This window comes from Sus scrofa, chromosome 10 (assembly GCF_054392235.1).
Source record: "Sus scrofa isolate SSC_HxYL_T2T_F1_AM1 chromosome 10, Sscrofa_HxYL_maternal_Yorkshire_Landrace_v2.0, whole genome shotgun sequence".
Classification (NCBI taxonomy): Eukaryota; Metazoa; Chordata; class Mammalia; order Artiodactyla; family Suidae; genus Sus; species Sus scrofa.
This window is the reverse complement of record NC_139392.1, coordinates 36,044,502-36,068,980: the sequence shown is the minus strand read 5'-3', so window position 1 is coordinate 36,068,980 and position 24,479 is coordinate 36,044,502. Positions and strand designations below refer to the sequence as shown.

The window sequence follows — 24,479 nt, the reverse complement described above, 5'->3', positions numbered from 1 at the left end:
CATCAGCTCAAAGGCATCCAACCTACCCACCCCTCTACCCCCTTCTCAAACAAACAATCAAACGAACAAACACACACAGCAAGCCAAAAACCAAAACAAAAACACCTCACTTGAACCTGTCTGCTGGAACTCCACTGACAGCCTTACCTCAGTCCCCCCCTGCTCCCCTGGCCCTCAGCACTCCCTTCAGCTCTCCCTTCCCCTCTGTTCAGGCACTACCCACAAGCCCCTCCCAGCTGCCCTGGCCCATTCCCACACGAACCCCTCTGGGCTCCTTTCCTGACATCCTTCCGCTCCCATGTGCTAAGGGGTCCTCATCCTCCACCCTCTTCCCCCTTCACAACAACCAACCAAAAACCAAAAACCAACAACAAAAACCACCACCACCGCAGCAGCCACCAAAACCTACCTTGAACCTATCCCCTAGAATGCCCCTCACAACCTCCCCGCAGGGCCCCAGGCTCTCCGTGTCCCTCTCCATTCCCTCCGGCCTCCCTTCCCCTGCACCCACGCAACCCCCACGCACGCTCGGGGGGCAAGGGGTGCCTGCCCGCCTCCACGCTCCCCGCACTCGCACAGGCCCAACCCTTCCTAGGACCTCGCCTCCACTTTTCCAAGGGATCCCATCCACCCTCTTCCTGCCTCTCAAAACTAACCCTAACTTCAACCTCTCAGCTGGGGCTCCGCTGCCATCCTCACCCTCCCTCCCCCACGCTCGCGGTGGCCCTCCCCATTCCCTCTGAGCTCCCTTCCCCTCCACGCAGCTAACCCTCCTGCACTCAACCCCCATACCTGCCCTGCACTGAAGCCGGTCCCTCCCCAACCACGCACCTTTCCCCCAAACACTTCCTGGGACCTTCCCTCCCCTTTTCCCAAGCATCCTAGGCACCCTCTTCCCTTCTCAAAAAGATAAACACAAACCTACCTTGGACCTGCCCGCTGCAGCCCTGCTCACGCCCTCAGCTCCTTCACCCATGCTCGCTCGCCGCGGTGTCCCTCAGCAGTCGCTCCGGGGGCTCCCTTCCCCGGCACGCACGCGAACCCCCACGCACGCCACGGCACGCACGCAACCCCCTCGCACGCCACGGCACGCACGCAACCCCCACGCAGGCGCTCTGCACAACCGCGTCCCCGCCCCCCTCGCCCCTCTCTGCCCCCACCCACACCCCCCCCCTTCCTGGAAACTTTCCCCATCAGCTCAAAGGCATCCAACCTACCCACCCCTCTACCCCCTTCTCAAACAAACAATCAAACGAACAAACACACACAGCAAGCCAAAAACCAAAACAAAAAACACCTCACTTGAACCTGTCTGCTGGAACTCCACTGACAGCCTTACCTCAGTCCCCCCTGCTCCCCTGGCCCTCAGCACTCCCTTCAGCTCTCCCTTCCCCTCTGTTCAGGCACTACCCACAAGCCCCTCCCAGCTGCCCTGGCCCATTCCCACACGAACCCCTCTGGGCTCCTTTCCTGACATCCTTCCGCTCCCATGTGCTAAGGGGTCCTCATCCTCCACCCTCTTCCCCCTTCACAACAACCAACCAAAAACCAAAAACCAACAACAAAAACCACCACCACCGCAGCAGCCACCAAAACCTACCTTGAACCTATCCCCTAGAATGCCCCTCACAACCTCCCCGCAGGGCCCCAGGCTCTCCGTGTCCCTCTCCATTCCCTCCGGCCTCCCTTCCCCTGCACCCACGCAACCCCCACGCACGCTCGGGGGGCAAGGGGTGCCTGCCCGCCTCCACGCTCCCCGCACTCGCACAGGCCCAACCCTTCCTAGGACCTCGCCTCCACTTTTCCAAGGGATCCCATCCACCCTCTTCCTGCCTCTCAAAACTAACCCTAACTTCAACCTCTCAGCTGGGGCTCCGCTGCCATCCTCACCCTCCCTCCCCCACGCTCGCGGTGGCCCTCCCCATTCCCTCTGAGCTCCCTTCCCCTCCACGCAGCTAACCCTCCTGCACTCAACCCCCATACCTGCCCTGCACTGAAGCCGGTCCCTCCCCAACCACGCACCTTTCCCCCAAACACTTCCTGGGACCTTCCCTCCCCTTTTCCCAAGCATCCTAGGCACCCTCTTCCCTTCTCAAAAAGATAAACACAAACCTACCTTGGACCTGCCCGCTGCAGCCCTGCTCACGCCCTCAGCTCCTTCACCCATGCTCGCTCGCCGCGGTGTCCCTCAGCAGTCGCTCCGGGGGCTCCCTTCCCTGGCACGCACGCGAACCCCCACGCACGGCACGGCACGCACGCAACCCCCTCGCACGCCACAGCACGCACGCAACCCCCACGCAGGCGCTCTGCACAACCGCGTCCCCGCCCCCCTCGCCCCTCTCTGCCCCCACCCACACCCCCCCCCTTCCTGGAAACTTTCCCCATCAGCTCAAAGGCATCCAACCTACCCACCCCTCTACCCCCTTCTCAAACAACACAATCAAACGAACAAACACACACAGCAAGCCAAAAACCAAAACAAAAACACCTCACTTGAACCTGTCTGCTGGAACTCCACTGACAGCCTTACCTCAGTCCCCCCCTGCTCCCCTGGCCCTCAGCACTCCCTTCAGCTCTCCCTTCCCCTCTGTTCAGGCACTACCCACAAGCCCCTCCCAGCTGCCCTGGCCCATTCCCACACGAACCCCTCTGGGCTCCTTTCCTGACATCCTTCCGCTCCCATGTGCTAAGGGGTCCTCATCCTCCACCCTCTTCCCCCTTCACAACAACCAACCAAAAACCAAAAACCAACAACAAAAACCACCACCACCGCAGCAGCCACCAAAACCTACCTTGAACCTATCCCCTAGAATGCCCCTCACAACCTCCCCGCAGGGCCCCAGGCTCTCCGTGTCCCTCTCCATTCCCTCCGGCCTCCCTTCCCCTGCACCCACGCAACCCCCACGCACGCTCGGGGGGCAAGGGGTGCCTGCCCGCCTCCACGCTCCCCGCACTCGCACAGGCCCAACCCTTCCTAGGACCTCGCCTCCACTTTTCCAAGGGATCCCATCCACCCTCTTCCTGCCTCTCAAAACTAACCCTAACTTCAACCTCTCAGCTGGGGCTCCGCTGCCATCCTCACCCTCCCTCCCCCACGCTCGCGGTGGCCCTCCCCATTCCCTCTGAGCTCCCTTCCCCTCCACGCAGCTAACCCTCCTGCACTCAACCCCCATACCTGCCCTGCACTGAAGCCGGTCCCTCCCCAACCACGCACCTTTCCCCCAAACACTTCCTGGGACCTTCCCTCCCCTTTTCCCAAGCATCCTAGGCACCCTCTTCCCTTCTCAAAAAGATAAACACAAACCTACCTTGGACCTGCCCGCTGCAGCCCTGCTCACGCCCTCAGCTCCTTCACCCATGCTCGCTCGCCGCGGTGTCCCTCAGCAGTCGCTCCGGGGGCTCCCTTCCCCGGCACGCACGCGAACCCCCACGCACGCCACGGCACGCACGCAACCCCCTCGCACGCCACGGCACGCACGCAACCCCCACGCAGGCGCTCTGCACAACCGCGTCCCCGCCCCCCTCGCCCCTCTCTGCCCCCACCCACACCCCCCCCCTTCCTGGAAACTTTCCCCATCAGCTCAAAGGCATCCAACCTACCCACCCCTCTACCCCCTTCTCAAACAAACAATCAAACGAACAAACACACACAGCAAGCCAAAAACCAAAACAAAAAACACCTCACTTGAACCTGTCTGCTGGAACTCCACTGACAGCCTTACCTCAGTCCCCCCCTGCTCCCCTGGCCCTCAGCACTCCCTTCAGCTCTCCCTTCCCCTCTGTTCAGGCACTACCCACAAGCCCCTCCCAGCTGCCCTGGCCCATTCCCACACGAACCCCTCTGGGCTCCTTTCCTGACATCCTTCCGCTCCCATGTGCTAAGGGGTCCTCATCCTCCACCCTCTTCCCCCTTCACAACAACCAACCAAAAACCAAAAACCAACAACAAAAACCACCACCACCGCAGCAGCCACCAAAACCTACCTTGAACCTATCCCCTAGAATGCCCCTCACAACCTCCCCGCAGGGCCCCAGGCTCTCCGTGTCCCTCTCCATTCCCTCCGGCCTCCCTTCCCCTGCACCCACGCAACCCCCACGCACGCTCGGGGGGCAAGGGGTGCCTGCCCGCCTCCACGCTCCCCGCACTCGCACAGGCCCAACCCTTCCTAGGACCTCGCCTCCACTTTTCCAAGGGATCCCATCCACCCTCTTCCTGCCTCTCAAAACTAACCCTAACTTCAACCTCTCAGCTGGGGCTCCGCTGCCATCCTCACCCTCCCTCCCCCACGCTCGCGGTGGCCCTCCCCATTCCCTCTGAGCTCCCTTCCCCTCCACGCAGCTAACCCTCCTGCACTCAACCCCCATACCTGCCCTGCACTGAAGCCGGTCCCTCCCCAACCACGCACCTTTCCCCCAAACACTTCCTGGGACCTTCCCTCCCCTTTTCCCAAGCATCCTAGGCACCCTCTTCCCTTCTCAAAAAGATAAACACAAACCTACCTTGGACCTGCCCGCTGCAGCCCTGCTCACGCCCTCAGCTCCTTCACCCATGCTCGCTCGCCGCGGTGTCCCTCAGCAGTCGCTCCGGGGGCTCCCTTCCCCGGCACGCACGTGAACCCCCACGCACGCCACGGCACGCACGCAACCCCCTCGCACGCCACGGCACGCACGCAACCCCCACGCACGCGCTCTGCACAACCGCGTCCCCGCCCCCCTCGCCCCTCTCTGCCCCCACCCACACCCCCCCCCTTCCTGGAAACTTTCCCCATCAGCTCAAAGGCATCCAACCTACCCACCCCTCTACCCCCTTCTCAAACAAACAATCAAACGAACAAACACACACAGCAAGCCAAAAACCAAAACAAAAAACACCTCACTTGAACCTGTCTGCTGGAACTCCACTGACAGCCTTACCTCAGTCCCCCCCTGCTCCCCTGGCCCTCAGCACTCCCTTCAGCTCTCCCTTCCCCTCTGTTCAGGCACTACCCACAAGCCCCTCCCAGCTGCCCTGGCCCATTCCCACACGAACCCCTCTGGGCTCCTTTCCTGACATCCTTCCGCTCCCATGTGCTAAGGGGTCCTCATCCTCCACCCTCTTCCCCCTTCACAACAACCAACCAAAAACCAAAAACCAACAACAAAAACCACCACCACCGCAGCAGCCACCAAAACCTACCTTGAACCTATCCCCTAGAATGCCCCTCACAACCTCCCCGCAGGGCCCCAGGCTCTCCGTGTCCCTCTCCATTCCCTCCGGCCTCCCTTCCCCTGCACCCACGCAACCCCCACGCACGCTCGGGGGGCAAGGGGTGCCTGCCCGCCTCCACGCTCCCCGCACTCGCACAGGCCCAACCCTTCCTAGGACCTCGCCTCCACTTTTCCAAGGGATCCCATCCACCCTCTTCCTGCCTCTCAAAACTAACCCTAACTTCAACCTCTCAGCTGGGGCTCCGCTGCCATCCTCACCCTCCCTCCCCCACGCTCGCGGTGGCCCTCCCCATTCCCTCTGAGCTCCCTTCCCCTCCACGCAGCTAACCCTCCTGCACTCAACCCCCATACCTGCCCTGCACTGAAGCCGGTCCCTCCCCAACCACGCACCTTTCCCCCAAACACTTCCTGGGACCTTCCCTCCCCTTTTCCCAAGCATCCTAGGCACCCTCTTCCCTTCTCAAAAAGATAAACACAAACCTACCTTGGACCTGCCCGCTGCAGCCCTGCTCACGCCCTCAGCTCCTTCACCCATGCTCGCTCGCCGCGGTGTCCCTCAGCAGTCGCTCCGGGGGCTCCCTTCCCCGGCACGCACGCGAACCCCCACGCACGCCACGGCACGCACGCAACCCCCTCGCACGCCACGGCACGCACGCAACCCCCACGCAGGCGCTCTGCACAACCGCGTCCCCGCCCCCCTCGCCCCTCTCTGCCCCCACCCACACCCCCCCCCTTCCTGGAAACTTTCCCCATCAGCTCAAAGGCATCCAACCTACCCACCCCTCTACCCCCTTCTCAAACAAACAATCAAACGAACAAACACACACAGCAAGCCAAAAACCAAAACAAAAAACACCTCACTTGAACCTGTCTGCTGGAACTCCACTGACAGCCTTACCTCAGTCCCCCCCTGCTCCCCTGGCCCTCAGCACTCCCTTCAGCTCTCCCTTCCCCTCTGTTCAGGCACTACCCACAAGCCCCTCCCAGCTGCCCTGGCCCATTCCCACACGAACCCCTCTGGGCTCCTTTCCTGACATCCTTCCGCTCCCATGTGCTAAGGGGTCCTCATCCTCCACCCTCTTCCCCCTTCACAACAACCAACCAAAAACCAAAAACCAACAACAAAAACCACCACCACCGCAGCAGCCACCAAAACCTACCTTGAACCTATCCCCTAGAATGCCCCTCACAACCTCTCCGCAGGGCCCCAGGCTCTCCGTGTCCCTCTCCATTCCCTCCGGCCTCCCTTCCCCTGCACCCACGCAACCCCCACGCACGCTCGGGGGGCAAGGGGTGCCTGCCCGCCTCCACGCTCCCCGCACTCGCACAGGCCCAACCCTTCCTAGGACCTCGCCTCCACTTTTCCAAGGGATCCCATCCACCCTCTTCCTGCCTCTCAAAACTAACCCTAACTTCAACCTCTCAGCTGGGGCTCCGCTGCCATCCTCACCCTCCCTCCCCCACGCTCGCGGTGGCCCTCCCCATTCCCTCTGAGCTCCCTTCCCCTCCACGCAGCTAACCCTCCTGCACTCAACCCCCATACCTGCCCTGCACTGAAGCCGGTCCCTCCCCAACCACGCACCTTTCCCCCAAACACTTCCTGGGACCTTCCCTCCCCTTTTCCCAAGCATCCTAGGCACCCTCTTCCCTTCTCAAAAAGATAAACACAAACCTACCTTGGACCTGCCCGCTGCAGCCCTGCTCACGCCCTCAGCTCCTTCACCCATGCTCGCTCGCCGCGGTGTCCCTCAGCAGTCGCTCCGGGGGCTCCCTTCCCCGGCACGCACGCGAACCCCCACGCACGCCACGGCACGCACGCAACCCCCTCGCACGCCACGGCACGCACGCAACCCCCACGCACGCGCTCTGCACAACCGCGTCCCCGCCCCCCTCGCCCCTCTCTGCCCCCACCCACACCCCCCCCCTTCCTGGAAACTTTCCCCATCAGCTCAAAGGCATCCAACCTACCCACCCCTCTACCCCCTTCTCAAACAAACAATCAAACGAACAAACACACACAGCAAGCCAAAAACCAAAACAAAAAACACCTCACTTGAACCTGTCTGCTGGAACTCCACTGACAGCCTTACCTCAGTCCCCCCCTGCTCCCCTGGCCCTCAGCACTCCCTTCAGCTCTCCCTTCCCCTCTGTTCAGGCACTACCCACAAGCCCCTCCCAGCTGCCCTGGCCCATTCCCACACGAACCCCTCTGGGCTCCTTTCCTGACATCCTTCCGCTCCCATGTGCTAAGGGGTCCTCATCCTCCACCCTCTTCCCCCTTCACAACAACCAACCAAAAACCAAAAACCAGCAACAAAAACCACCACCACCGCAGCAGCCACCAAAACCTACCTTGAACCTATCCCCTAGAATGCCCCTCACAACCTCCCCGCAGGGCCCCAGGCTCTCCGTGTCCCTCTCCATTCCCTCCGGCCTCCCTTCCCCTGCACCCACGCAACCCCCACGCACGCTCGGGGGGCAAGGGGTGCCTGCCCGCCTCCACGCTCCCCGCACTCGCACAGGCCCAACCCTTCCTAGGACCTCGCCTCCACTTTTCCAAGGGATCCCATCCACCCTCTTCCTGCCTCTCAAAACTAACCCTAACTTCAACCTCTCAGCTGGGGCTCCGCTGCCATCCTCACCCTCCCTCCCCCACGCTCGCGGTGGCCCTCCCCATTCCCTCTGAGCTCCCTTCCCCTCCACGCAGCTAACCCTCCTGCACTCAACCCCCATACCTGCCCTGCACTGAAGCCGGTCCCTCCCCAACCACGCACCTTTCCCCCAAACACTTCCTGGGACCTTCCCTCCCCTTTTCCCAAGCATCCTAGGCACCCTCTTCCCTTCTCAAAAAGATAAACACAAACCTACCTTGGACCTGCCCGCTGCAGCCCTGCTCACGCCCTCAGCTCCTTCACCCATGCTCGCTCGCCGCGGTGTCCCTCAGCAGTCGCTCCGGGGGCTCCCTTCCCCGGCACGCAGGCGAACCCCCACGCACGCCACGGCACGCACGCAACCCCCTCGCACGCCACGGCACGCACGCAACCCCCACGCAGGCGCTCTGCACAACCGCGTCCCCGCCCCCCTCGCCCCTCTCTGCCCCCACCCACACCCCCCCCCTTCCTGGAAACTTTCCCCATCAGCTCAAAGGCATCCAACCTACCCACCCCTCTACCCCACTCTCAAACAAACAATCAAAGGAACAAACACACACAGCAAGCCAAAAACCAAAACAAAAAACACCTCACTTGAACCTGTCTGCTGGAACTCCACTGACAGCCTTACCTCAGTCCCCCCCTGCTCCCCTGGCCCTCAGCACTCCCTTCAGCTCTCCCTTCCCCTCTGTTCAGGCACTACCCACAAGCCCCTCCCAGCTGCCCTGGCCCATTCCCACACGAACCCCTCTGGGCTCCTTTCCTGACATCCTTCCGCTCCCATGTGCTAAGGGGTCCTCATCCTCCACCCTCTTCCCCCTTCACAACAACCAACCAAAAACCAAAAACCAGCAACAAAAACCACCACCACCGCAGCAGCCACCAAAACCTACCTTGAACCTATCCCCAAGAATGCCCCTCACAACCTCCCCGCAGGGCCCCAGGCTCTCCGTGTCCCTCTCCATTCCCTCCGGCCTCCCTTCCCCTGCACCCACGCAACCCCCACGCACGCTCGGGGGGCAAGGGGTGCCTGCCCGCCTCCACGCTCCCCGCACTCGCACAGGCCCAACCCTTCCTAGGACCTCGCCTCCACTTTTCCAAGGGATCCCATCCACCCTCTTCCTGCCTCTCAAAACTAACCCTAACTTCAACCTCTCAGCTGGGGCTCCGCTGCCATCCTCACCTCCCTCCCCCACGCTCGCGGTGGCCCTCCCCATTCCCTCTGAGCTCCCTTCCCCTCCACGCAGCTAACCCTCCTGCACTCAACCCCCATACCTGCCCTGCACTGAAGCCGGTCCCTCCCCAACCACGCACCTTTCCCCCAAACACTTCCTGGGACCTTCCCTCCCCTTTTCCCAAGCATCCTAGGCACCCTCTTCCCTTCTCAAAAAGATAAACACAAACCTACCTTGGACCTGCCCGCTGCAGCCCTGCTCATGCCCTCAGGTCCTTCACCCATGCTCGCTCGCCACGGTGTCCCTCAGCAGTCGCTCCGGGGGCTCCCTTCCCCGGCACGCACGCGAACCCCCACGCACGCCACGGCACGCACGCAACCCCCTCGCACGCCACGGCACGCACGCAACCCCCACGCAGGCGCTCTGCACAACCGCGTCCCCGCCCCCCTCGCCCCTCTCTGCCCCCACCCACACCCCCCCCCTTCCTGGAAACTTTCCCCATCAGCTCAAAGGCATCCAACCTACCCACCCCTCTACCCCCTTCTCAAACAAACAATCAAACGAACAAACACACACAGCAAGCCAAAAACCAAAACAAAAAACACCTCACTTGAACCTGTCTGCTGGAACTCCACTGACAGCCTTACCTCAGTCCCCCCCTGCTCCCCTGGCCCTCAGCACTCCCTTCAGCTCTCCCTTCCCCTCTGTTCAGGCACTACCCACAAGCCCCTCCCAGCTGCCCTGGCCCATTCCCACACGAACCCCTCTGGGCTCCTTTCCTGACATCCTTCCGCTCCCATGTGCTAAGGGGTCCTCATCCTCCACCCTCTTCCCCCTTCACAACAACCAACCAAAAACCAAAAACCAGCAACAAAAACCACCACCACCGCAGCAGCCACCAAAACCTACCTTGAACCTATCCCCTAGAATGCCCCTCACAACCTCCCCGCAGGGCCCCAGGCTCTCCGTGTCCCTCTCCATTCCCTCCGGCCTCCCTTCCCCTGCACCCACGCAACCCCCACGCACGCTCGGGGGGCAAGGGGTGCCTGCCCGCCTCCACGCTCCCCGCACTCGCACAGGCCCAACCCTTCCTAGGACCTCGCCTCCACTTTTCCAAGGGATCCCATCCACCCTCTTCCTGCCTCTCAAAACTAACCCTAACTTCAACCTCTCAGCTGGGGCTCCGCTGCCATCCTCACCCTCCCTCCCCCACGCTCGCGGTGGCCCTCCCCATTCCCTCTGAGCTCCCTTCCCCTCCACGCAGCTAACCCTCCTGCACTCAACCCCCATACCTGCCCTGCACTGAAGCCGGTCCCTCCCCAACCACGCACCTTTCCCCCAAACACTTCCTGGGACCTTCCCTCCCCTTTTCCCAAGCATCCTAGGCACCCTCTTCCCTTCTCAAAAAGATAAACACAAACCTACCTTGGACCTGCCCGCTGCAGCCCTGCTCACGCCCTCAGCTCCTTCACCCATGCTCGCTCGCCGCGGTGTCCCTCAGCAGTCGCTCCGGGGGCTCCCTTCCCCGGCACGCAGGCGAACCCCCACGCACGCCACGGCACGCACGCAACCCCCTCGCACGCCACGGCACGCACGCAACCCCCACGCAGGCGCTCTGCACAACCGCGTCCCCGCCCCCCTCGCCCCTCTCTGCCCCCACCCACACCCCCCCCCTTCCTGGAAACTTTCCCCATCAGCTCAAAGGCATCCAACCTACCCACCCCTCTACCCCACTCTCAAACAAACAATCAAAGGAACAAACACACACAGCAAGCCAAAAACCAAAACAAAAAACACCTCACTTGAACCTGTCTGCTGGAACTCCACTGACAGCCTTACCTCAGTCCCCCCCTGCTCCCCTGGCCCTCAGCACTCCCTTCAGCTCTCCCTTCCCCTCTGTTCAGGCACTACCCACAAGCCCCTCCCAGCTGCCCTGGCCCATTCCCACACGAACCCCTCTGGGCTCCTTTCCTGACATCCTTCCGCTCCCATGTGCTAAGGGGTCCTCATCCTCCACCCTCTTCCCCCTTCACAACAACCAACCAAAAACCAAAAACCAGCAACAAAAACCACCACCACCGCAGCAGCCACCAAAACCTACCTTGAACCTATCCCCAAGAATGCCCCTCACAACCTCCCCGCAGGGCCCCAGGCTCTCCGTGTCCCTCTCCATTCCCTCCGGCCTCCCTTCCCCTGCACCCACGCAACCCCCACGCACGCTCGGGGGGCAAGGGGTGCCTGCCCGCCTCCACGCTCCCCGCACTCGCACAGGCCCAACCCTTCCTAGGACCTCGCCTCCACTTTTCCAAGGGATCCCATCCACCCTCTTCCTGCCTCTCAAAACTAACCCTAACTTCAACCTCTCAGCTGGGGCTCCGCTGCCATCCTCACCTCCCTCCCCCACGCTCGCGGTGGCCCTCCCCATTCCCTCTGAGCTCCCTTCCCCTCCACGCAGCTAACCCTCCTGCACTCAACCCCCATACCTGCCCTGCACTGAAGCCGGTCCCTCCCCAACCACGCACCTTTCCCCCAAACACTTCCTGGGACCTTCCCTCCCCTTTTCCCAAGCATCCTAGGCACCCTCTTCCCTTCTCAAAAAGATAAACACAAACCTACCTTGGACCTGCCCGCTGCAGCCCTGCTCACGCCCTCAGCTCCTTCACCCATGCTCGCTCGCCGCGGTGTCCCTCAGCAGTCGCTCCGGGGGCTCCCTTCCCCGGCACGCACGCGAACCCCCACGCACGCCACGGCACGCACGCAACCCCCACGCAGGCGCTCTGCACAACCGCGTCCCCGCCCCCCTCGCCCCTCTATGCCCCCACCCACACCCCCCCCCTTCCTGGAAACTTTCCCCATCAGCTCAAAGGCATCCAACCTACCCACCCCTCTACCCCCTTCTCAAACAAACAATCAAAGGAACAAACACACACAGCAAGCCAAAAACCAAAACAAAAAACACCTCACTTGAACCTGTCTGCTGGAACTCCACTGACAGCCTTACCTCAGTCCCCCCCTGCTCCCCTGGCCCTCAGCACTCCCTTCAGCTCTCCCTTCCCCTCTGTTCAGGCACTACCCACAAGCCCCTCCCAGCTGCCCTGGCCCATTCCCACACGAACCCCTCTGGGCTCCTTTCCTGACATCCTTCCGCTCCCATGTGCTAAGGGGTCCTCATCCTCCACCCTCTTCCCCCTTCACAACAACCAACCAAAAACCAAAAACCAACAACAAAAACCACCACCACCGCAGCAGCCACCAAAACCTACCTTGAACCTATCCCCTAGAATGCCCCTCACAACCTCCCCGCAGGGCCCCAGGCTCTCCGTGTCCCTCTCCATTCCCTCCGGCCTCCCTTCCCCTGCACCCACGCAACCCCCACGCACGCTCGGGGGGCAAGGGGTGCCTGCCCGCCTCCACGCTCCCCGCACTCGCACAGGCCCAACCCTTCCTAGGACCTCGCCTCCACTTTTCCAAGGGATCCCATCCACCCTCTTCCTGCCTCTCAAAACTAACCCTAACTTCAACCTCTCAGCTGGGGCTCCGCTGCCATCCTCACCCTCCCTCCCCCACGCTCGCGGTGGCCCTCCCCATTCCCTCTGAGCTCCCTTCCCCTCCACGCAGCTAACCCTCCTGCACTCAACCCCCATACCTGCCCTGCACTGAAGCCGGTCCCTCCCCAACCACGCACCTTTCCCCCAAACACTTCCTGGGACCTTCCCTCCCCTTTTCCCAAGCATCCTAGGCACCCTCTTCCCTTCTCAAAAAGATAAACACAAACCTACCTTGGACCTGCCCGCTGCAGCCCTGCTCACGCCCTCAGCTCCTTCACCCATGCTCGCTCGCCGCGGTGTCCCTCAGCAGTCGCTCCGGGGGCTCCCTTCCCCGGCACGCAGGCGAACCCCCACGCACGCCACGGCACGCACGCAACCCCCTCGCACGCCACGGCACGCACGCAACCCCCACGCAGGCGCTCTGCACAACCGCGTCCCCGCCCCCCTCGCCCCTCTCTGCCCCCACCCACACCCCCCCCCTTCCTGGAAACTTTCCCCATCAGCTCAAAGGCATCCAACCTACCCACCCCTCTACCCCACTCTCAAACAAACAATCAAAGGAACAAACACACACAGCAAGCCAAAAACCAAAACAAAAAACACCTCACTTGAACCTGTCTGCTGGAACTCCACTGACAGCCTTACCTCAGTCCCCCCCTGCTCCCCTGGCCCTCAGCACTCCCTTCAGCTCTCCCTTCCCCTCTGTTCAGGCACTACCCACAAGCCCCTCCCAGCTGCCCTGGCCCATTCCCACACGAACCCCTCTGGGCTCCTTTCCTGACATCCTTCCGCTCCCATGTGCTAAGGGGTCCTCATCCTCCACCCTCTTCCCCCTTCACAACAACCAACCAAAAACCAAAAACCAGCAACAAAAACCACCACCACCGCAGCAGCCACCAAAACCTACCTTGAACCTATCCCCAAGAATGCCCCTCACAACCTCCCCGCAGGGCCCCAGGCTCTCCGTGTCCCTCTCCATTCCCTCCGGCCTCCCTTCCCCTGCACCCACGCAACCCCCACGCACGCTCGGGGGGCAAGGGGTGCCTGCCCGCCTCCACGCTCCCCGCACTCGCACAGGCCCAACCCTTCCTAGGACCTCGCCTCCACTTTTCCAAGGGATCCCATCCACCCTCTTCCTGCCTCTCAAAACTAACCCTAACTTCAACCTCTCAGCTGGGGCTCCGCTGCCATCCTCACCTCCCTCCCCCACGCTCGCGGTGGCCCTCCCCATTCCCTCTGAGCTCCCTTCCCCTCCACGCAGCTAACCCTCCTGCACTCAACCCCCATACCTGCCCTGCACTGAAGCCGGTCCCTCCCCAACCACGCACCTTTCCCCCAAACACTTCCTGGGACCTTCCCTCCCCTTTTCCCAAGCATCCTAGGCACCCTCTTCCCTTCTCAAAAACATAAACACAAACCTACCTTGGACCTGCCCGCTGCAGCCCTGCTCACGCCCTCAGCTCCTTCACCCATGCTCGCTCGCCGCGGTGTCCCTCAGCAGTCGCTCCGGGGGCTCCCTTCCCCGGCACGCAGGCGAACCCCCACGCACGCCACGGCACGCACGCAACCCCCTCGCACGCCACGGCACGCACGCAACCCCCACGCAGGCGCTCTGCACAACCGCGTCCCCGCCCCCCTCGCCCCTCTCTGCCCCCACCCACACCCCCCCCCTTCCTGGAAACTTTCCCCATCAGCTCAAAGGCATCCAACCTACCCACCCCTCTACCCCACTCTCAAACAAACAATCAAAGGAACAAACACACACAGCAAGCCAAAAACCAAAACAAAAAACACCTCACTTGAACCTGTCTGCTGGAACTCCACTGACAGCCTTACCTCAGTCCCCCCCTGCTCCCCTGGCCCTCAGCACTCCCTTCAGCTCTCCCTTCCCCTCTGTTCAGGCACTACCCACAAGCCCCTCCCAGCTGCCCTGGCCCATTCCCACACGAACCCCTCTGGGCTCCTTTCCTGACATCCTTCCGCTCCCATGTGCTAAGGGGTCCTCATCCTCCACCCTCTTCCCCCTTCACAACAACCAACCAAAAACCAAAAACCAGCAACAAAAACCACCACCACCGCAGCAGCCACCAAAACCTACCTTGAACCTATCCCCAAGAATGCCCCTCACAACCTCCCCGCAGGGCCCCAGGCTCTCCGTGTCCCTCTCCATTCCCTCCGGCCTCCCTTCCCCTGCACCCACGCAACCCCCACGCACGCTCGGGGGGCAAGGGGTGCCTGCCCGCCTCCACGCTCCCCGCACTCGCACAGGCCCAACCCTTCCTAGGACCTCGCCTCCACTTTTCCAAGGGATCCCATCCACCCTCTTCCTGCCTCTCAAAACTAACCCTAACTTCAACCTCTCAGCTGGGGCTCCGCTGCCATCCTCACCTCCCTCCCCCACGCTCGCGGTGGCCCTCCCCATTCCCTCTGAGCTCCCTTCCCCTCCACGCAGCTAACCCTCCTGCACTCAACCCCCATACCTGCCCTGCACTGAAGCCGGTCCCTCCCCAACCACGCACCTTTCCCCCAAACACTTCCTGGGACCTTCCCTCCCCTTTTCCCAAGCATCCTAGGCACCCTCTTCCCTTCTCAAAAAGATAAACACAAACCTACCTTGGACCTGCCCGCTGCAGCCCTGCTCACGCCCTCAGCTCCTTCACCCATGCTCGCTCGCCGCGGTGTCCCTCAGCAGTCGCTCCGGGGGCTCCCTTCCCCGGCACGCACGCGAACCCCCACGCACGCCACGGCACGCACGCAACCCCCACGCAGGCGCTCTGCACAACCGCGTCCCCGCCCCCCTCTGCCCCCACCCACACCCCCCCCCTTCCTGGAAACTTTCCCCATCAGCTCAAAGGCATCCAACCTACCCACCCCTCTACCCCCTTCTCAAACAAACAATCAAAGGAACAAACACACACAGCAAGCCAAAAACCAAAACAAAAAACACCTCACTTGAACCTGTCTGCTGGAACTCCACTGACAGCCTTACCTCAGTCCCCCCCTGCTCCCCTGGCCCTCAGCACTCCCTTCAGCTCTCCCTTCCCCTCTGTTCAGGCACTACCCACAAGCCCCTCCCAGCTGCCCTGGCCCATTCCCACACGAACCCCTCTGGGCTCCTTTCCTGACATCCTTCCGCTCCCATGTGCTAAGGGGTCCTCATCCTCCACCCTCTTCCCCCTTCACAACAACCAACCAAAAACCAAAAACCAACAACAAAAACCACCACCACCGCAGCAGCCACCAAAACCTACCTTGAACCTATCCCCTAGAATGCCCCTCACAACCTCCCTGCAGGGCCCCAGGCTCTCCGTGTCCCTCTCCATTCCCTCCGGCCTCCCTTCCCCTGCACCCACGCAACCCCCACGCACGCTCGGGGGGCAAGGGGTGCCTGCCCGCCTCCACGCTCCCCGCACTCGCACAGGCCCAACCCTTCCTAGGACCTCGCCTCCACTTTTCCAAGGGATCCCATCCACCCTCTTCCTGCCTCTCAAAACTAACCCTAACTTCAACCTCTCAGCTGGGGCTCCGCTGCCATCCTCACCCTCCCTCCCCCACGCTCGCGGTGGCCCTCCCCATTCCCTCTGAGCTCCCTTCCCCTCCACGCAGCTAACCCTCCTGCACTCAACCCCCATACCTGCCCTGCACTGAAGCCGGTCCCTCCCCAACCACGCACCTTTCCCCCAAACACTTCCTGGGACCTTCCCTCCCCTTTTCCCAAGCATCCTAGGCACCCTCTTCCCTTCTCAAAAAGATAAACACAAACCTACCTTGGACCTGCCCGCTGCAGCCCTGCTCACGCCCTCAGCTCCTTCACCCATGCTCGCTCGCCGCGGTGTCCCTCAGCAGTCGCTCCGGGGGCTCCCTTCCCTGGCACGCACGCAACCCCCACGCACGCCACGGCACGCACGCAACCCCCTCGGACGCCACGGCACGCACGCAACCCCCACGCAGGCGCTCTGCACAACCGCTCTGGCTCTGGAGAGGGATGTGACCTCACCTAGGCAGGCTGCCCATGGGCCAACCCCACCAAACAGCATGGCCTTGGCTGCTCTCTGCACATGGAAAATGCCCCCTTGTCTTCCTCACCTTTATTCAAACCCGACACATATTTCAAGGCTAGTTCACTATTATCTTTTCTCTAACCCTCTCCTGATTCTTCAACAGCATTCCTCTTAGAACTTCCATGGTGACTTTAGACTGTTTGTGTAACTGAAAATATACCCACCCCCCACCCCCAAAGGGTTAGGGTTAGGAGTCCAAGCTCCACCTCTGGAACTCACCATGGATAAACTGTACTTAGGATGCTCTGCATTTTTCTCTTGGAGGAAGCGGCTCAGGAGGATCAAGGACACAGCATCCAAGAAACATTTTTACGGGCAGTGCCGCATGGTGCTGGGGCCCAAGAAGCTCTGTGGAGATGGCAGGCAGTGGGTCCTGGGTCCTCCTGCCCCCTTCCCGCCTCCACCAATGCCACTTCCAGATGACTCCCTGCCCTTTCCCATCCACTTCAATCTCCTTGTACATACATGCAGCAGCCTCCGGAGGGGAGACAAAAGTCCTGGAGTTTGGCTCTGTCCAGCTTCTGCCCTCCTCACCTCTCATCCAGGCTTCCAGGTGAGACTAGAGAAGTTTCTGTCATTTCTTCACTCTTGGAGCAGAGACCTGACCAGAAGGATGTGTTGCCAGGAAGAGGAAAGCAAGGCTTAGGGATGAACCAACCCTCGCCCAAACTGCAAGCTCAAGCCAGTCCCCACCTGGGTGTAATTGGCCAATAAGTTGGGTCTCATATGTTAGCTCCCCCCCTACATTTGTGGCTGATTCTTCCCAGGATCATGATTGGCAGATTCTGAAGTTTGGGATCAAATCAGAAGGACCAAGGGAAACTAGTTTGTACACAGCTTTCTTCCGTCCTGGAGTGGTGCAGAGGATGGAAAGCTAAAAGTGACTAGAACCTTCTCATCCTGTGAAAGTCTTTACCATGTTTGGAAGACTCCACTGGGGTCTTTGTGTCTCATAGAAAATGTGGCTTAAAGGTTTATCAGAGAGCAGGGATTCCTCTGAAATCAAGGAGAAAAGACCTCAATGCTGCAGGATAGGGGCCCAGTGGGCTCTTCAGAGGTAGCAGCACCTAGACACCCCTCCCAGGAGACCCTGCTTGTCAATCACCGTTCTCTTTGAATGGGGACTGCTCACCACACCAGCCTCATAACAAGCACCTGCTTCTGGATGAGGCAGGGATACAGTTGGAAAGCCAGCTTTCCAGCCTTTTCTCTCAAACCCAGAAGATTGGAAATGAATGATCAGTCTGACTCAAATGGATGAGGAGGGAGTGCCCCCATCCTGCCCTACCCTGCCCAGGCTGCAGTCACCCCAGCTGCTGGCTGTGTCTTGTACTCACCCCAAATGGCTCCTCGAATCTCCAGTTCTTTCCAAGGCCCAGAATGGCTCAAAGGGCCTCTGAAGTTGACTTTTCTTCTCTCTTTTTTTTCCATTACTAAGAATATATTTCATTTCTTTCTCACTCTTCCATCCCCTCACCATGCTTAGCTGAGCATTACATGAACTGTAGTTGTAGCCTTTCACTAAGAAAAGAAGATGACCAGATGATATCCTATCTTGCCTCTTCAGCTTTTGAGATGCAAAAAATAGAATTTAGGATAAGATTTTACATAGGGTTTTTTCCTTTCAGGTTTTTTTTTTTTTTGGTCTTTTTAGGGCTGCACCTAAAATTAGGTATGGGGTTGAGTTTCATTTCTTTGCACTGATATGGTGGTTCCCAGGCTAGGGGCCGAATCAGAACTGTAGCTGCTGGTCTACATCCCAGCCACAGCAACACCAGATCTGAGCTGCATCTGTGACCTACACCACAACTGATGGCAACACCAGGTCCTTAACCCACTGAGCAAGGCCAGGGATCAAACCCACATCCTCATGGATCCTAGTTGGGTTCATTAACTGCTGAGCCACGATGGGAACTCCTGGATTTCCACATTTTTAAAGGCTGCAGAATACTTTATTGTATGTGTTTATACATCACATTTTCTTTCTCTGTTCTTCTGCCAATAGACATTTAGATTGTTTCCACATCTGGGCATTCTGAACTCTGGTGCAGTGAACATAGGGGTACAGATATCCTTTTGAGATTCTGACTTCAATTCCTTTGGACACATACATCTTGAAAAGTGGAACTGCTAGATCATAACTTAGTCTTTTTTGTTAAGGCCTGCACTTGTAGTTCATGGAAGTTCCAAGGCTAGGGATCTATTTGGAGCGGCAGCTGCCGGCCTACACCACAGCCAAAGGAACTCAGGATCCAAGCTGTACCTGCAATCTATGCTGCAGCTTTCAGCAACACTGGATCTTAACCCACTGAGTGAGGCCAGGGATTGAACCCAAGTCCTCATGGATGCTAGTCAGGTTCTTAACCTGCAGAGCCACCGGGTCTTTATTTCACTCCTGTTAGTTCTAGTTTTAATTTTTTGAGGAACTTATGTAACGGCTGCACCAATTTATATTCCCACTAAGTGTACAGAGTTTCACTTTCCCCCACATCCTCACCACAAGAAATGAGGTGATATCTCATTGTGGTTTTGGTTTGAATTTCCCTGATGACTGGTGATGTTGAGAATCTTTTCATGTACCTGTTGGCCATATGTATGTCTTCTTTTGAGAAATGTCTTCTTTGATTTTTTTTTTTCTTTTTAGGGCCAAACCCATGGTGTTTGGAAATTCCCAGGTTAGGGGTCAAATCTGAGCTGCAGCTGCAGTCCACAGCCACAGCACTGCAAGATCTGAGCTGTGTCTGCAACCTACACCACAGCTCACAGCAACGCTGGATCCTTAACCCACAGAGCAAGGCCAGATATTGAACCTGCAACCTCATGATTACTAGTTGGGTTTCATTATTGCTGAGCCACAATGGGAACTCCCTTTGTTCATTTTTAACTGTGTTATTTGGTTTTTTGCTATTGAGTTATATGACCTTCATACATATTTTGGATATTAACCCCTTGTCATTTAAATGGTTTGCAAATATCTTCTATTCAGTAGGCTGTCTCTTCATTTTGTTGATGGTTTCCTTTGCTGTGCTAAACATAGTGCTACTTTTATTTTTTTTTTAATTTTTTTATTTTTTATTTTTTAGGGCCACACTTGTGACATATGAGGTTCCCAGGCTTGGGGTTGAATCAGAGCTGTAGCTGCCGGCCTACACCACAGCCATGGCAATACAGGATCCAAGCCGTCTCTGCGACCTACACCACAGCTCACGGCAATGCCAGATCCTTACCCCACTGAGTGAGGCCAGGGATGGAACCCACATCCTCATGGATCCTAGTCAGATTAGTTTCCGCTGCACCACAATGAGAATTGCTCGTGTTACTTTTAAAATTTAGGTGTTTGTCTCAAATTCATATTTGCATATGGAATGAGGTAGGGGTTGAGTTTCACTTCTTTGCACTGATATATATTTGTTTCAGCACCCCTTTCCCTTACTTTTTTTTTTTTTTTTTTTTTTGGTGGTTTGTCTTTTTTTTAGGGCCACACCTGCCACTTATGGAGATTCCCAGGCTAGGGGTCTAATCGGAGCTGTAGCCACCGGCCTACACTACAGCCAGAGCAACACCAGATCTGAGCCGTATCTCCAACCTATACCACAGCTCACCGAAACACTGGATCCTTACCTTGCTGAGCCAGGCCAGGGATCGAACCCACAACCTCATGGATGCTAGTCAGGTTCCTTAACCACTGAGCCATGACAGAAACTCCTCTCTTACCTTTTGATTTACTTGGCATCTTGTCAAAATCCAGCAACTGTCAGCATGAGGCTGTTTTTACTCTAAGCATTTCTGCACTCTATTTTTGCTACACTGTAAATAGTATCACATTGTGTCCCCTCCCCCAGCCCTGAGGTCATCATGATATTCTCCTACTTATTCTTTCTTTTTTTTTTTTTTTTTTGTCTTTTTGCCTTTTCTAGGGCTGCTTCCCAGGGCATATGGAGGTTCCCAGGCTAGGGGTCCAGTCAGAGCTGCAGCCACTGGCTACACCAGAGTCACAACAACATGGGATCCAAGCTGCATCTGCAACCTGCACCCACAGCTCACAGCAATGTCAGATCCCCAACCCACCGAGCAAGGCCAGGGATCAAACCTGCAACCTCATGGTTCCTAGTTGGATTTGCTAACCACTGTGCCATGACAGGAACGCCATCTCCTACTTATTCTTGCAGTGGTGTAGGAGGGGTCTTTTAGGTGGGACTGTGTTAGGTTTCCAGTAATACTAGTTTTCTTATGTGGGTGACCATCCATCCTGGCCCTGTTTATTCAAGTGAACATCCTTCCCCACCCACTTGCAGAGTGCTGTCTCTATTATAAATCAGCTTTCTTGATACCTCTATTTCTTGGGGATGGTTTTCTTTCTTCCTTTTTTCTTTTTAGGCTGCACCCAAGTCACATGGATGTTCCCAGGCTAGGAGTCAAATCAGAGCTACAGCTGCCAGCCTATATCATAGCCACAGCAGTGCAGGATCCAAGCTGTGTCTGCAACCTACACCACAGGTCACAGCAATGCCAGATCCTTAACCCACTAAGCAAGGCCAGGGAGCGAACCCACATCCTCATGGATCCTAGTCAGGTTCATTAACTGCTGAGCTATGAAGGGAACTCCAGAGCTTTCTCTGTTTTTAATGGTGTTGTTTTGTTAGAATTCTTTGCATATTTTGAAACAAATCCTTTGTTGTGTATGTGTTTGCAAATAGTTTTCTCTCGGTTTGTGACTTGCTTTTTGATTTTCTGAGTAAGGCCTTTCACAGAGGAGAAATCTTTAATTTTACAAAATCCATTTGACCCCTAGCCCAGGAACTTCTGCAGCCCTAAAAAAACCAGACCAAACCAAATACTCTAGGAGTTCCCGTGGTGGCACCCACGGGGCAGGTGCGGTCCTGGAGGACCCTGCTTTGCACAAATGAAGGGAGTTGAGGCTCCTTGGGCCCATGGCTTCTGCTTTGCTGGGATGATTGGTGGCATCTCTGCTGTCAGAGCTCTGTCTTCTTCAGACTTCAGGGGCTTTCAGCTTTAGGACATCAAGGGGCAGTGTCTACACTGATGGGAGCCAGGTTTCCTGCCAATTGGGTGGCACAGGAGGAAAAGGTGAGCAGAAGCTTTTAGCTTCCCATGTGCACCAGAGGGGGGGTCCACCTTCAGAGGATGCAAGAGGGGCTCTGGGTTGAAAGCTGGGGTTTTTTGGTCCATTGTGTGTGTGGTATGGATGGTGTCCACTGTCTTTACATGGTATGTGGTGTTGAGTTTTCCCAGCAGCACTTCCTGTGGGGACGACGTGGCCTTGGCCCCTTTGTCGTGAACACACTGACCCGCTCAGTGTGGGTTGAATTCTGGGCTCTGTCCTCTTGCTCTGGGCCAGGCACCTGTTTTTGAGCCAGTTCCACACTCTGTTGGTGACTGTAGCTTCACAACATAGAGTGAAGTCAGGCAGGGAGATGCCTCCGGCCTCTTGTCCTTTCTGAGGGTTGCTTTGGCTCCTTGAGGTCTTTTGTGGCTCCACACAAACTGTAGGAGGATTTGCTCTATTTCTGGGAAAAAGACTGTTGGAATTTGGGGAGGGGCTGGCATTCACATGTTCATTTCCTTGGGCAGAATGAACATTTGAACAATGTGAATTTTTCCAAGAGCACAAGGTATCTTTCCATTTATGTGTGTCATAGTTTTCAGGGGCTTCATCACTGTCTGAAAGTGTTTCAGTCTTTCATGTCCTTGGTTAAATGTATTCTTTTGTTCCTTTTTTCCCTTTTTTAGCTGCCCTGTGGCATGTGGAGCTCCTGGGCCAGGGATCAGATCTGAGCACAGTTGCAACCCATGCCACAGCTGTGGCAACACTGGATATATATATAATGATTTTTATTTATTTTTAGTATAGCTAGTTTGCAGTGTTCTGTCAATATTCTGCGGCACAGCATGGTGACCCAGTTACACACACACATTCTTTTTCCTCACGTTATCATGCTACATCATAAGTGACTGGATATAGTTCCCAGTGCTACACAGCAGGATTTCATTGCTTATCCATTCCAAAGGCAAGAGTCTGCATCTATTAACCCCAAGCACCCCATCCATCCCACTCCCTCCCCCTCCCCCCTGGCAACCACAAGTCTATTCTGCAAGTCCATGAGTTTCTTTTCTGTGGAAAGATTCATTGGTGCCATATATCCGATTCCAGATACAAGTGATATCTTATGGTACTTGTTCTCTTTCTGACTTACTTCACTTAGTAGGAGAGTCTTTAGTTCCAACTGTGTTGCTGCAAATGGCATTATTTTGTTCTTTTTATGGCTGCGTAGAATTCCATTGTACATATTTACCACCTCTTCCTAATCCAATCATCTGTTGCTGGACAGTTAGAATTTTTCCGTGTCTTGGCTATTGTGAATAGTGCTGCAATGAACATGTGGGTGCATGGGTCTTTGTCAAGAAAAGTTTTGTCCAGATATATGCCCAAGAGTGGGATTGCTGGGTCATATGGTAGTTCTATGTGGTTTTCTAACGCACCTCCATACTGTTCTCCATGGTGGTTGCACCAACTTACATTCCCACCCACAGTGCAGGAGGGTTCCCTTTTCTCCACACCCCCTCCAGCATTTGTTATTTGTGGACTGATGAATGATAGCCATTCTGGCTGGTGCGAGGTGGTATCTCATGGTAGTTTTGATTTGCATTTCTCTAATAACCAGGGATGTTGAGCATTTTTTCATGTGCCTGTTGGCCAACTGTATATCTTCCTTGGAGAAATGTCTATTCAGGTCATTTGTGCATTTTTCAATTGGGCTATTGGCTTTTTTGCTGTTGATTTGTATAAGTTGTTTGTATATTTTAGAGATTAAGCCCTTGTCAGTTGCATCATTTGAAACTATTTTCTCCCTTTCTGTAAGTTGTCTTCTTGGTTTCCTTTGCTGTGTAAAACTTGTCTGTTTGATTAGGTCCCATTGGATTAGTTTGGCTTTTATTTCCGTTGCTTTGGGAGACTGACCTGAGAAAACATTTGTAAGGCTGATGTCAGAGAATGTTTTGCCTATGTTCTCTTCCAGAAGTTTGATGGTGTCTTGTCATACATTTAAGTCTTGAAGCCATCTTGAGTTTATTTTTGTGCATGGTGTGAGGATGTGTTTTAGTTTCATTGATGTGTGTGCACCTGTCTGGGTTTCCCAGCAATACGTGCTGAAAAGATGTCTTTTTCCCATTTTATATTCTTGCCTCCTTTGTCAAAGATTAATTGACCATAGGTGTCTGGGTTTATTTCTGGGTTCTCTCTTCTGTTCCATTGGTTTGTCTGTCTGTTTTGGAACCAGCACCACACTTTCTTGTTTCCTGTGGCTTTGTGATATTGCCTGAAGTCTGGGGAGTTAAGCCTCCTGCTTGGTTTTTGGTCCTCAGGATTGCTTTAGCAATTTTGGGTCTTTTGTGATTCCATATAAATCTTTGGATTGTCTGTTGTAGTTCTGTGAAAAATGTCATGGGTCATTTGATAGGGATTGCGTTGAATCTGTAGATTGCTTTGGGTAGTGAGTACATTTTTACAGTATTAATTCTTCCAACCCAGGAGCATGGACTCTCTTCCCATTTCTTTGAATCCTCTTTAATTTCCTTGATTAATGTTTTCTAGGTCTCAGCATATGTGTGTTTCACCTCCTTGGTCCGTGGTATTCCCATGCATTTGATTTTTGGGGTATTGTATTGTATTTTTGAAAGGTATTGTATTTTTGTGTTCCTTTTCTAATATTTCATTGGTAGTATCCGAAAATGAAACTGATTTCTGAATGTTCATCTTGTATCCTGCTACTTTGCTGAATTTGTTGATCAGTTCAAGCAGTTTCTGGGTTGAGTCCT

At 56.7% G+C, this 24,479-nt stretch overlaps 1 long non-coding RNA gene across 3 annotated transcripts in view; it reads right to left on the bottom strand.

Moving 5' to 3' along the window:
* The window catches only part of LOC146398985 (uncharacterized), a 97,345-nt gene extending 83,216 nt beyond the window's left edge, over window positions 1-14,129 (bottom strand). Inside the window, exon 1 of one of the 3 annotated variants that reach the window (XR_014818326.1) lies at window positions 14,005-14,129. This is a non-coding gene — a long non-coding RNA (uncharacterized LOC146398985). Of the gene's footprint in view, window positions 1-2,116; window positions 2,244-9,267; window positions 9,391-14,004 lie in introns of those variants that run through there. The other 2 variants (XR_014818329.1, XR_014818327.1) reach the window with 2 other exon arrangements.
* Between the last annotated feature and the right edge of the window lie 10,350 nt (window positions 14,130-24,479).